Source organism: Sciurus vulgaris, assembly GCF_902686455.1.
Source record: "Sciurus vulgaris genome assembly, chromosome: 5".
In the NCBI taxonomy this organism is placed as follows: Eukaryota; Metazoa; Chordata; class Mammalia; order Rodentia; family Sciuridae; genus Sciurus; species Sciurus vulgaris.
Window position 1 is genome coordinate 24,489,042 of NC_136465.1, and position 14,900 is coordinate 24,503,941.

The 14,900-nt window shown below is 37.6% G+C and overlaps 1 long non-coding RNA gene across 2 annotated transcripts in view; it reads left to right on the top strand.

Annotated features, from left to right (window-relative positions):
* LOC306662827 overlaps nt 1-14,900 on the top strand; it is an 84,294-nt gene that overhangs the window by 3,444 nt on the left and 65,950 nt on the right. The window contains exons 2-3 of one of the 2 annotated variants that reach the window (XR_013764274.1): nt 2,869-2,930; nt 14,690-14,817. This is a non-coding gene — a long non-coding RNA (uncharacterized lncRNA). Of the gene's footprint in view, nt 1-2,868; nt 2,931-14,689; nt 14,818-14,900 lie in introns of those variants that run through there. The other variant, XR_013764273.1, reaches the window with a different exon arrangement.

The following is a 14,900-nucleotide window of genomic DNA, read 5'->3' on the forward strand; positions in this document are numbered from 1 at the left end:
TCTTTGGCACTTGTTGGCTTATTGTTGCTCTGATTTTCACTTTCATCTTCACATGCTTTTTTTTCACATTGTGTCTTTGTTCAAATTTTATCTTTCTTATATGGACTCAAGCCATATTAGACTAGGGCTCACCTTAATGACTTCATTTTCCTTGATTCTCCCTGTAAAACTCTATCTTCAAATAAAATCACATTTTTTTTTTTTTTTTTTTTTTTTTTTTTGTGGTGCTGGGGATTGAACCCAGGGCCTTGTGCTTATGAGGCAAGCACTCTACCAACTGAGCTATATCCCCAGCCCCTAAAATCATATTCTGATGTAATAAAATTTAGGACTCCAAGACACAATTGGGGGAATCCTTTCTGGTAGGGAGAGCAGACTCAATTTTATCCATAACACATGACTACTGGCAGAGGACCTCTTGCTGGCTATTGGTAGGAGGCATTGGGTGCTTTCCATAATATACCTCTGTGTAAGGATGCTTCAAGGTCCCTGTGACAGGGTAGCTTGTTTGAGAAAGAGGAGTAGGCCTCAATATCTTTGATGATCTCAGAAGCCACACATCACAACTGTGTCATATTCTCTTCACTTGAAACGAGTTGCTAAGTCTGGTCCACACTGAAGGGAATCAGGTTTGTCCTTCCTTTGAAGAAAGGAAAGCCTCATAATTGGTGGACATATTTTGTGAAACCATAACTGAAGCAAATCAGGGTTAGGTCAGTCAAAAATATAGATCAAGATCATGGATTGACAGTAAGGTAGGAATTATATCACGGAGAAGGTACTTTTTATAAATGCGGGAATCAGACATAGGGACACTCAAGAAAGGAGAAATTGAGAGTTTGGAGATCTACACTTGGTCATCAGTAACACTAAACAGAAGAAAAGTTGCTACATATAAAAACAGAGAAAGAATTCTTCTGGGGAAGATAGTTGTACCAGTAAGGCTTCCTTTCTAATTACAGGTATTCTACTTTTCATTTCTGTATTTTCTATTTGGTCTTTTGCAAAGTTTCTCATTTTCTATTGACATTTACAACCTTTTAATTCACTGTGACGCTATTTTCTGGGCTAGTTGTAATAATTTGTTTAACAAGGTTATAATAGTTGCTTTCAGATCCTTATCTGCTAATTCAAACAGCTAGGTCACATGTTTGAAGAGTGACCCAGAAAGAAAAAGAATTCTCTTTCTTCGCTTTTTTCCCTTGAGATTAAGTCATATTTTCCCTGACCCTTTATATTCTGAATAATTTTGAATTTATCATGACATTGTGACTGTTAGACTATAGAGACTCTGAATTCTTGTTATATCCCTCCAAAAAGTGTTGAGGATTTTGATCAAAGAACAATTTCTCTCTTTTATGCAGTAGCTCAAGTCAGTTCAGGTCTTTCATCTTTAGCTGGGTTGTCTTTATTCTTTCCTGTGCATGCATGGATGACGGATCAGCCAGGGGGTGGGACAATATTTACGTACAGAATTTGTGAGGTCTTTTTTCAGATTTTCTCTTTTTGGGAATTTCATCATCCATTTTTCAGTGCCATTGGTTGCCCTGAACTCTGTCCTTTCCTTTTCTACCAGAGAGATTGTGGATTTTCCATTAAAGGTTAGCTTCTGCGTAGGTATTGATTTTAGCCTAGTCTCAGGTTGGAAGCTGTAGAAATAGTTTCTGCTTCCAAGTACAGATTGCCTGAAGATTCTGTGTATTTTGTTCCCTTTCCAGAACCTTCAGTTTTTCTTTACTGTCCTTTCTCACCCACCCTCCATCTCTTCCCTCCTACTTTCTATTTTCCTTCTTGCATTTTGTGCATAACTTAAATTTGTTGTCTGGAGGAGGTTTGGGTCCATTAGAAGCACTCTTGATCATACCCCAAATGGAAACTTGTGGGTACATCCTTTTCCAAGGGATCAGAGGCAGTGTAGTATAGTGACTGAATATGGCTTTGGAGTCCAGACTGCCTGGTTTTAAATAACCTTACCACTTATAAGCAATGTGCAGGGGATGAATTACTTGACCTCTTTATATCTAAGTCACCTGTTATATAAAATAGGATAAAAAGTTACCTATTTTATACGATTATTATAAGTACTAAATGCACATAAATGTGCTTTATGGCAGATAATAAGGGTCTCATAAGTGTTAGCTGCTTTTATTCTTGTTATTATTAGCAATATTAATAATTCAAGAGGGACAACTCAAAATATTTGGAGAAATCCTACTTATAAAGGAAAGAAGAAACTCACTTAGGAAAATCCTACTTAAGAAGGATGTCTCTCAAGACTAAGGGAACTGTCTCCACTGAACTGAAAATAATTGCTGAATACTTAGCACCAAGTGTAAATGGTGGACTACATTTACTAAAACCAATTAATATCACTTATTCTTTATGAGCAAGTATATGTGTGTGTATTCAATGAATATTTAAAAATCAAGAAATTGTGATATGAATGAGAAAAATATAAACTACATGATCCTAGTACACATGTAAAGCTCAGAGATGGTAATGATTAATTTTAAAGGAAATACTCGTTTCTCACTCAACACATGAATGTTTTCATGATGTGAGAGAAATTTAAGTTTCAGAGAACCAACTTGACTCAGGAGTGCGTTAGGCTTAAAATCTGTAATAAAGAGAGGTGTGCAATTTTATCTTATCTAATCAACTATTAGACCTAACAGAAACTCAGAAAAGAAAGAGCAATTTTATGACTTTTTTTTTTTTTTTTTTTTTTTTTGCAGTACTGGGTATCAAACTCAGGGCCTTGTGCTTGCGAGGCAAGCACTCTACCAGCTGAGCTATCTCCCCAGCCCAATTTTATGACTTCTTGACAATTTTTTTTTCTTTTTCTTTTTTTCTGTTTTGTTTTGTCAGAAAGAAGTATTCAGTTGGCATCAACAAGATGAAAAGGGTGCAGCAGGATATTGTTCCTTTTGGTAAGTCAAATCTCCCGTGGCAAGAATTGATTTTGCAGATGTTAATTTGATGTTTCCTATGAGCCAGCATTTTGATAGACACTGATAGAGGATGAGAAGAGAGACAAATACTATGATACTATAATGTACTATAATGTCTTGGGGGTTGAAAGAAGACAGTCCTCAGAGGACCTGATGTTTCTACTGTGATTCCGTGGTTGAGTAGAGTAGGTAAGAAGCAGGCCAGTCCCAAGGGCACAAGCAGGATGAGCGAAGCTTCCCTGGGTGAATGGAGCAGGGTATCTTCAAGGAAGTGAGAGAAGACTAGCCATCGAGGTGAGTGGGAAGAGATGAAATGAGGGAGATAGCCAGAAGACAAATCATGGCCCAGGTCGTGGTCCTTGTCCCAGGAATGAGAGAAACAACTGAAGAGTTCAAATTGGAGGATGGAGGTAGGAATAGAGGTGATGTGGGAGGTGAGTTGGAAAAAAAGAAAAAAAGAAGAGTTGCATAGGGCTACGTGATATGATTTGCATTTTACTTCCAACATACAGGGCAGATTAGAGGAAAAATAGTGGATAACCAGAGATCAGTTAGAAGATTATTGTAGTAATATAAATGAGAATTGACACTATTTTAACTAAGAAGTTGGTTATGAAGGTGAAAACTGAAGGAAATGGACATATTAGGAAGTAAAATGAGCATTGTTTGAGGGACTGGAAATGGAGGAGGGAGAGGAAGTGATAAAAATGATTTCTAAGTTGCTGACAGGCAAAGCTGAGTGGACAGTGGTGCTATTTACTGGACAAGGGTCAAGGAAAGGGACTTAGATTTGGGTGATGCTATTTTGAATATAATAGAAATAAGAGTGCTCCTATTACTTGTATATAAACCAGAATCCTAGAGTAAAGAATGGCAAGTATTGTTAGCACAAGGTAGAACAAGATTTGCCTTGGTTTTACTTTTTGGTTTTAGCTAGTAATAGACAGTGGTTTCATAAAAAGGAGGAAAGAAATATGTCCATATATATTTACAGAGATGAACTTCTCTTCCAAGCTACTTGTAAATCTTTGTGATTTTGTGGAACACTTGATTGAATGGAAAGAAAGGGAAATGGAGAATTGTGGTCTCTAGGCAGGCTAAGAAACATGATCTCACTTCCTTTATCCTTCTTCCCTGTCTTGAAATGCACTTGGGGGTGATACCCTCTCCAGACAGAGTTGAGTCTAAGGCTACACGTGGTATGATCAGACATTGTGTGTGTAAACGTTTTGCTTGAAAACTAGACTTGAGTGATTAAGAAACTGAAGAAAACCTTAGAAGATGGAAAGATCTCCCATGTTCTTGGATAGGCAGAATTAATATTGTCAAAACGGCCATTCTACCAAAGGCACTATACAGATTCAATACAATTCCAATGAAAATTCCAATGACATTCCTCATAGAAATTGAGAAAGCAGGGCTGGGGATATAGCTCAGTTGGTAGAGTACTTGCCTCCCAAGCACAAAACCCTGGGTTCAATCTGCAGCACCAAAAAAAAAAAAAAGAAAAGAAAAAAGAAATAGAGAAAGCAATTATGAACTTCATCTGGAATAATAAGAGACCTTGGATAGCCAAAACAATCCTGAGCAGAAAAAGTGAAGCATGAGATATTTCATACCAGACAAAGGAGCCAAAAATATATGATGGAGAAAAGATAGCCTCTTCAACAAATGGTGCTGGGAAAACTGGAAATCCATATGCAGTAAAATGAAATTAAACCCTTACCTCTCACCCTGCACAAAACTCAACTCAAAATGGATCAAGGACTTAGGAATTAGACCAGAGACCCTGCACCTAATAGAAGACAAAGTAGGCCCAGATCTTCATCATGTTAGCTTAGGATTAGACTTCCTTAACAAGACACCCAAAGCACAAGAAAACAAAGCGAGAATCAATAAACGGGATGGATTCAAACTAAAAAATTTTTTCTCAGCAAAGGATACAATTAATAATGTGAAATGAGAGCCTACAGAGTGGGAGAAAATCTTTTCCACATGCACTTCAGATAGAGCACTAATCTCCAAAATTTATAAAGAACTTACAAAACTTTATAGCCAAATTATGAAGAACCCAATCAATAAATGGACCAAGGAACTGGACAAATATTTTACAGAAGAAGACATACAGGTGATTCATAAATATATGACAAAGTGTTCAACATCTCTAGTAATTAGAGAAATGCAAGTTAAAACAAATCTAAGATTTCATCTTACTCCAATTAGAATGGCTATTATCAAGAACACAAACAATAATAGATGTTGTCATGGATGTGGGGAAAAAGACACACTTTTACCTTGCTGGCAAAGTTGCAAATTGGTGCAGCCACTCTGGAAAACAGTGAAGAATCCTCAGAAAACTTGGAATGGACCCACTTTTTGACCCAGTTATCCCACTCCTTGGTTTATACCCAAAGGACTTGAAATTAGCAAACTACAGTAACACAGCCACATCAATGTTTATAGCAGCTTAATTCACAATAGCTAGATTGTGGAACCAACCTAGATGTGCTTCAACAGATAAATAGATAGGGAAACTATGTATATATACACAATGGAATATTATTCAGCCATAAAGAAGAATAATATTACAGCATTTGCAGATAAATGAATGAAATTGGAGACTATCATGCTAAGTGAAATAAGCCAATCCTAAAAAACCAAAGGCCAAATGTTTTCTCTGATAAGTGGATGATAATATATATGGGGGTTGGGGGATGATGGTTGAGAGAAGAATGGAGGAACTTTAGATTATGTAGAGGGAAATGAGAGGGAAGAGTGGGGTTATGAAAAATGGTGGAATGAGACAGACATCATTGCCTTATGTACATGAATGATTACATGAATGGTATGAATCTACATCGTGCACAACCATGGAAATGAGGAGATGTACCTCATTTGTGTACAATGGATCAGGATGCAGTCTGTAAAAATGAAAATATAATTAAAAAATAAGTTGTTATATGATTAATGAACATATTTTAAAAAAGAGTTTCTAATTTTCAGATTGTGAGCAAAAGTTCATTTGCTGGGAGGTTTTTTTTGTTTTGTTTTGTTTTTTTTTCCTTTAAAGCAATGGTGTTATGAAGGGTGATTCAAGTTTCTGTTGAAATACTTTTTGAGCTGAAACTTGCATTTCTAGAAAAATATATCTGTTTGGTTTTGATCTATCACAACTCAAGATTTTATTGTATTCTGTCACTATTTCTAAAAGTGTTTACTGAGCACTCTATGCATTCTGGGTACATTAGGCACTGGGCATACACTGGTGAACAGAGTTGCTGTGGTTGGAAATGGTTTGTTGCTCAAAAGTTCAGGTGCTGAATGTTCAACAGTTGCATTATTTAGGTGGTTAAAGAGGTGAGGCCTGTTATTTCCTTTTTTTGCCTAGTTATACTGGATAACATTTCAAGTACTATATTGAATAAGGAGTGGTGAGACTGGACATCTTTGTCTTTTTCTTGATATTAGAGGAAATGCTTTCAGATTTTTCTTATTTGGTATTGGCTTTGGGAGGTCAAGGGAGATATTAGTAAGTAAAATTGCTCAAATTATATTATGTACATGTATGAAAATGCCGTAATAAAACCCACTATTCTGTTTAATTAATTTGCACTAATAAATAAATAAAAAGAGGTAGGTCATGGGGGCTCCACCAACGTGGGCAGGTTAATTGTCTTTCAGAGATGGATCAGGTCTCCTGCGGGATGTTATACAGTGAGGTCATCCCATGCCTTGGCTCTGTATTCATGATACTGGTTCCCTTTCTGCTTCTCCCCCTCGTTGTTATGCAGACAAGGGGGCTCTCACCAGCACACTTGATCGTGCTGTTTGGACCATTTGGTATCCAGACCTATGGGCCCAAGAAAACTGTTTATTTTGCAGTGACCCAACCTCGGGTATAATTCTTATAGCAAACAAAATGAACTAAGATGGAACAAAGGCAATTTGTGTTTTTTTTTTTTTTTTTAACTTTCACATTAAATACATAAGTAAATGCATACCTTAAAGCTTGTTGAGCTTTAGATGTAAGTGTTGATGAGAATCATGGCAAAGCTGAGGAAGTTCAGTCTACCTGGAGTTGGATAAAATGAGTTATAAAGAAAGTGTTGGTAGTTGACTTTGGGATTGTAGGTTGGTTGGATCATAAAAGGGTTTGTAATCCATATGAAAGAGTTTGAACTTCATCTTAACTGCAATAGATATGCTTCTTCTGTGCTTTTGCAGATCATTCTGGCTACTGAGTTGAAGAAATAAACGTGCAGTAAAAACAAATGTGTGGAGTCATATTTTTTTACAAGAGTGAGGTGGGAGATGCTGGAGACTTACATTAGATGGAAGGAATGCGACTGAAGGAAACAAATAGAATTGAGAAATACTCAATGGATAGAATGAAGACTTGTGATAGATTGATGTGGAAAGGGAGAAGTCAAGGATGAGTCAGTGTGTTAGTTTCCCAGGCCTGACATGACAAATGCCCACAAACGGGGGTGACTTCAAACAACAGAATGTATTCTCATACCTCTGGAGGCTGGATATATGAAATCAAAATGTCATCAGAGCCGGGTGTGGTGGTGCGTGCCTGTAGTCCCAGCTACTCGGGAGGCTGAGGTAGGAGGATTGCTTGAGCCCAGGAGTTCTGGGCTGTTGTGCACTAAGCTGGTTGGGTGTCCACACTAAGTTTGACATCAATTAGGTGATCTCCCTAGACTCAGGGGGTAACAGGTTGCCTAAGGAGGGGCAAATCGGCCCAGGTTGGAAATGGAGCAGGTCAAAGGTCATCAGAACTACGCTGCCCTCATGGGGTTTGGGGGAGCATCTCTCCTTGCTCTTTCTAGCTTCTGCTGGTTGTTTATGATGCTTGGCATGTTTTGACTAGTAGCTGTAGCATTCTGATTTCTGCCTCTGATTTTACATGGTTTGCTTACTTCTTGTATCTCTGTGTCTCTCTCTCTCCCTGTAAGAACAGTAGTCATCGGATTTGGAGCTGCCTCCCTTCCAGGATGACTTCATTTTAACTTGGTTACATTGGCAAAGGCCCTATATTTACAAACAGGGTCACATTCACAGGCTCCGCGTGGACACACATTTTGGAGGAACACTATTGAATCCAATACAATAAATGACTAAAGAGGCCTCAAGTGAAATATTCTGTGAGATAAAAGGACAACTGGGAGTTTACAGTGAAGAATTCAGCAAAGGAAGGAAGGGTTTTGAGATGACCTGAAGGCTGCTGGGAGGACAAACCCCAGCCAATTCCCAACTCTGGGACCCTGTGGACACACCACTGCACTGCCTGGGAGGGTGGGGGGCCCACGAGGCAGTCTTGGCTCTGGGGAATCACTCTGAAATCATCCCACCGAGTTCTGTGCTAAGGGGACTATGGGCTGCAAGGCAGAGTGGAGTGCAGGGCAGAGCCCTCTGGAATTGGAGGATCAGGGAACCTGCCCTCTGAGACCAAGGAGTGACCAGTTGCTAGTGGTTTGGCAGGGAATCAGGACTGAAGACACCAGGGTTGACAGCAGATCCCATGTGTCCTGCTGCACTCCTCCCAGCATGGAACCGGGTGGTTCAGTTGCCCGCTGCCCTCAGAGGCACTGGACACCCACTGTGGCTATGGCATTTGCCCTGCTTCTGGGGCACACGCCTAAAAAGCTCCAGAGAGACTACATGCCTGGTGCAGCCTGCATTCTCCTTAACTTGTTGGGTGTGGAATCCAGCTGAGAGACATTTCAATGAGCTGCAGCCACATCTCACTCTCACTTGATACCTGCTGGGACCATACCTGAAAGTTCCAAGAGACAAGAAAACCCCTGGATACCTTCCTGCTGTCAGGATGAGTAGCCTAAGAAGACCTGGAGAAAAGGTTTGAGCAGCATAGCCCGTGATCACCCACCCCTACTCCATTCACCCTCCTGGCACCTGGAGTAGGAGAATATATACAAACACACATAGGTATATATATACATATACACATACATATTTGCATATATACATAATGTATGCATATATAAATTTTAAAATATATATTTCTCTCATTATTTTTCATTTTTTTCCTATGTTACAGATTTTTTGTTTTTACTTTTTAAAACTTTTAACTTATTTTTTTGTATACTTTTATGTTTTTCTATATTTCCTTCTTATTATTTATTTTTCATTTTTCAATTTTTATTTCCTTTTTTTGTGATGCTAGCCTACAGTCTCACACACATTGGAGAGTGCTCTGCCACTCTCCAACCGAGCTGAGAGGAATTATGCCCAAGTATCCACATGACCCAATCTTGCCTGAATCCTGGTGAATACTTTTACTTAAGTAGAAAGGGCTGGGTGCAAACCAGTAATCCCAGTTACTTGGGAGGTTGAGGCAGAAGGATCTTAAGTTTGAGTCCAGCCTCTACAACTTAGTGAAATCCTCTCTTTAAAAAAAAGGGAAAACACCAGGAGAAATAAAAAAATATATGCTCACATATTAAGGCATAATTGGATGACAGTTTTTAGAAACTTTGTAAGAAAGAACTAGAAGCTGAAACCAAAACCCACTATAAAATTTGAAATTAACTTTGAAATCTATGCTCAAATCAACATTTTAGTAAAATGTGTACAGTTGTCAATATATACTATGTTTTCAGTATTTTAAAATTGCTTTTATTGTTGTTATCTTTAAGTAAGTATAAGATGGAAGGATCCCTACAGCTATTATGGAAGCTGGCGAAAGTTGAATTCCTTCATTCTTTCAAGCAAGTTTTCTGAACCCAAAATGGAGTAAAATCAAGTGGCTTTTACTCCTTAGAAAGTGTTTTTTCACAGTTTTTCTCTCTCTCTGGAGGTGATATGTGATGCAATTACATCAAACAAGTTTGGTCCTTGTCATAATTTGGATCCAGAAGAGCTCCCATTTCGAAAACACAATTTCCCTGGGACTTTTAGGCAATGACGGGAGCTGTAACCTTACTTGTGGATTAATCCATTTGATGAATTAATAATTTCAGTGGTCTCCTGGGTGGTAACAGTAGGCAATGGGCATGGGTGGAGGAAGTAGGTCACTGGGGGTGTGCCCTTGGGGACTCCATCTTGTCATTTTTCTCTCTCTCTCTGCTTTCCAGCTGCCATGAGCTGAGCATTTTTCTTCTGCCACACTTTTCAACCATGATGTGCTGCTTTACCTCAGGCACATAGTGCTAGAGTTGGCCAACCATATACTGAACCTCTGAAACTGTGAGCCCAAAACAAAACTTTTCTTCCTTTAAGTTGTTCTTCTCAGGTATGTTGTTTACAGCAATGAAAGAGCTAACACAAACATCTATTTGCTGACAATTACCATATAGTATCTTTGACTCTAAGTTTGAATATTCAAATTCCCACTCAACATCTTCACTAGGTTCTTTTAGACATTGTGATTTCAAAGGGTCTATAAATGATCTCCAGGTCTTACCAAAAACCTTCGTCTTAGTTGATAATAATTGCATCTTTCTAGTTGCTCAAATTCCAGTTTTGATTCTTTTCTTTACTTCTCCTGTTATATTCAGTCCATCAGGAAATCTTATCATCTGTACATTTACAATATTGTCAGGATTTAAGCACTTTCCTATTTTTCTTCTGTAGCTCCTCTAGTCTGGGTCATATTTGCCTGCCTCTGGATAACTGCAGCAGCTACTAACTTATCTTCTTACAGTTATTCTTACCTCTTTGAATCAATTGTCAACATAGTGGCCACAGTAATTCTTTGACCTGGAAGTTAAATCATGCTATTTTTACTTTATTATTATTATTTATTGCATTTCTGTAAGCTCTGTAGAGGACATTGATCATTGTCAGTTTTGTTCCTAGAATAGCATCTGTGTATGACTGAACAAATGAATACCTGTTCTTAGAAGAGAGTGCTGATACCTAGAGAAAGTAGCTAACTTTCTCAATATTTCATGGGGAGTGGCAGAATTTTGCTTAGGTCTTTGAACTCCACTCTGATGTTCTTTTACTATCCCATGGTTCCTCCGGGATATGTTGGCAGAGTCTTCAAGGTGATTACCAGGATTTTCTTGAGGAACGATGTTGTGTTGACTGACAGAAGTCTGACTTCAAGTCATGATTCTGCCCTTATGTAGGCAGAATCTGAGTACCACAATTTTTTTTTTCACTTGAAAAAGATAGTTGGGCTAAAATTATCCCCAAGTTTTATTGTTGAGACAAAGAAATCCAATGACATTACCCAAATGTTTCCCATCTTCAATATCAGCATGAATGATGAAAATGTTATTTGGGTTATCAGCAGTTCAAGGGAGCCTACCAAATATGCTAATCTACTTCTTAGATTACTGAGTAGACAGATCTAGTCATCTTGTTAAGTGGGGCAAGTTTCCCAGTTGTTAACTGGTGACATTTGGCTTAGTTAGCACCCTCACTGGAGATATAAGCAAATGTGGTTATTTGGGTAAAACTGAGAGTGATATCTATTTATGTACTTATTTATTTATTTTATGTCTTTGTTTGTGAAATCAAACCCACATCCAAATTAGTGGTATGATGCCTTAGGGCTTATAGTCAGCCTTTGTATGGTTTTTTCCTTAGGTCCTTAAGTTGGAACTCACTGTGTATATCTATTTGTTCAAGCATTTGTATTTATTCCTGTACCTTAAATAGTTTTTGCCTAAAAAAAAAGGGGAGGTGGCTAGGGCTATAGCTCTGGATTCTATCCTCAGAATGAAAAGAGAAGAAAAGATAAGACAAGACAAGAAAAGGAGAGGAGAGGAGAGGAGAGGAGACGAGGACATCAGCTTCCGGTTGTCCACTCATCCTCAGGTGGGCATAGCTTGGGGTGTTTGAGGTCCCACCCTTGGGAACACTTCCCTACAGTAGCAGCAGAGAGAAAAAACACGGTTGCTAACAGTGCACTCATACGAGTCCTCTATTACAGTTGCACTTGCAACTCATCTGGTTGTGCACTGTTGGCAAAACTGGAGGTAAGTGGCACAGAGGGGGAGTTGTGATTCCAATCCGTGCCTCTCCCCATGAAGCACATGGTGCTGCACCAGTGTCAATCAGAGGACAAGAGTTTCTGGACCTGCAACACAACTGAAGCAATCAGCATCAGAATTATTTTCAGCTAACGCTGCCAATATCAACAGTGCCATGGAAACTCCCATCACCTGATTAGGGCTACCACTCCCTGTGTAGGAGTAACTATATTTTTCTACCTACAGCACCTCTGACTCAATTATCAGAGTGCTCCAACTCTTTCAAAATCTGCAGAGACTGTGGGTCTCTCCAATTTAAAATGGTATGCTTTGTGCCCAAACTCACAAATAATAAGCAAAGAAGCTATAGAAAGATCACACTATTGTGTTTAGTGGGAAGTAAACTCAAGAGTACCTACTAAACAGTACCCCAGGACACATCATCAGGAGAAAGCTGCTTTCCAAGAAGATCATCACAAAAAAAGCAGAAGAGATACTCATCTTGGCAAACATTAAATCTCAATAGAAACTCAAGATACATCATGGTAATATGGCACCTCCTGAAGTTCCATAGTAGATTCCAAAGATGTCAAAGGAGAAGAAATTCTGGATAAACAATTCAAAAGAATGATTTTTAAAAAGCTCAATTAATCCAAAAAATACAGATAAACAGTTGAATAAATAAGGAAGACAATGCAGGATCTGAATGACAAATTCAGTAAAGAGATAGAGATATTAAAAAAGAACCAAACAGGGACTGGGGATATAGCTCAGTTGGTAGAGTACTTGCCTTGCAAGCACAAGGCCATGAGTTCAATCCCCAGCACTGCAAAACAAAACAAACAAAAAGAACCAAACAGAAATCTTGGAAATAAAAAGCTCAATAAGTTAGATAAAAAATTCAGTTGAAAGCCTCAGTAACAGACTAGATCAAACAGAATAGGGAATATCATCAGAGTTTGAAGGGTCTTTCAAAATATTACATTCAGATGAAGAGAAAGAAATGAAAGAAAGAAAGAATATAAGATCTCTGGGACACTTTTTAAAAATCAAACACCTGACACACAATTGTACCTGAGAACTAAAGATTGAGGACATGGGTAACATAGTCAATGAAACAATGGCGGAAGATTTCCCTAATCTTGGAAAGACGTGGACATCCTAGTCCAGGAGGCATTTAGAACCCCAAGTGGATGTGATTGGAAAAGAACCTCTTCACAGTATAATAGAGTTAAATTGTCAAAATACAGAACAAAAGATATTAAAATCTGCAAGAAAAAGTGCCAAGTTACATTTAAAGTCAAATTCATTAGACTAATGGAAGATTTCTCAATGTAAACCCCAAGATCAGGGCACATGAAATAATATAATTCAAGTCCTGAAAGAAAATAACTGTAACCAACATTATTCTACTCAACAAGGATATCTTTCAAAATTGAAGAAGAAATAAAGACCTTTCAAGACAAGCATAAAGTAAGGGAGCAGGAAGGTGGATACAAGGGTGGATGGACATAATCAACACATGATGAACCTATGGAACTATAACAGTGACTCTCATTAATTTGTACAATTAATATGTTAATAATTATAAAAAAATTAGAATAATTTTCAGGCTATGTTTATAAGGTGTACATGAAACAAAAGAATTTGGTGTTTAGATTTTGGTCCAATTCCCAAGAATATACATTATATGTATATGTAAATATTCCACCATATGAAAAAATACAAAGTCTGAACACCTCTGGTGTCAAGCATTTTGGACAAGATCAACTCAAGTATTTTGAAAATGGCTACTTCTTTCTAGTTGCTGTCAATAGTCTGTAAGACACTATCATCTCTCTCTCTGTTATCCTCTATTTTTCCTTTGTCTTATTCTCTATACCAGCCTCTAGTCTAATAACATTGCAGTCAGGGTAAACTTTTTAAAGCATACACTGGATTATATTTCTCTCCATGTGAAGTCTTTTAATGACTTCCCTTAGGAATCCAGTGTAAAATCTTACCATCAAGAGTAAAATGCTCATTGGCCTTTGGAATTCTGCATGATTTAGCCTCTGGCTACTCCTCTAGGTTCACCAATTACCTTTCTTCTCCCACTCTTCCTCCAACTACATTGGTTTTCTAACAGATCTTCACTATACCAAGTTCTTTTCTACTTCATCATTTTTCACATGGTGGAAAGAACTTGATTATTCACTGATATTTCAGTTTTGGGGGCATTATTAAAAAATTTAGAGATAATAGCAAAATAATTTAGGGATAATAGGAAAAGTGTCACTGAACATTCTGTTTCTTTCTGTTCAAAATTTTATCTTTCCCCTTTGTTTTTTCTCTCAATTTTCCATTTTTTCTCCCATTTTAATAAAATAAAATGGGAGGGCAAAAGAAGCAGTGAATGACATGTGAGATTTATATATTTTAAAATATGAACTATTTCATATTTTGAGACAATACAGTTCTTATAACTTTAGACATAGTTATTTAAATTTTTCTGTTTCCTGGCTTACTTAACATTTGATTCCCCCATTAAATGTTAAGATATTAAAATTAAACTATATAATTACAGAATTAGGTATTATTTTAGGTAATTAGCCAAAAGAGCTCATATCATAAAAATTTGGCTTCATATACTCATATACTTATATACTTATGAATTGGAATTTAAAATATTTAAACTTAATTTTAAAAATTAAGTATATTCTATTGACTAATGTTTTAATTTGTTTGGGCTGCTACTAAAGAATACCATAGACTGAATAGTTACAAACAACAGAAATTTATCTTTTACAGTTCTGGAGGCTGAGAAGTTCAACATGAAGGTGCCAGTAGATTTGGTTTCTGGTGAGGACAAGTTTTCTGGTTCATAAATGATATTTTCCAGTTGTGTCTTCCCATGATGATGAAGAGGAGTCTTCCTCCCAAAGGTCTTATCTCAATAACATCACCTTGGAGGCGAGGATTTCAACAAGTGAGTTTCAAAAACTTTTTATTTATCAATGAA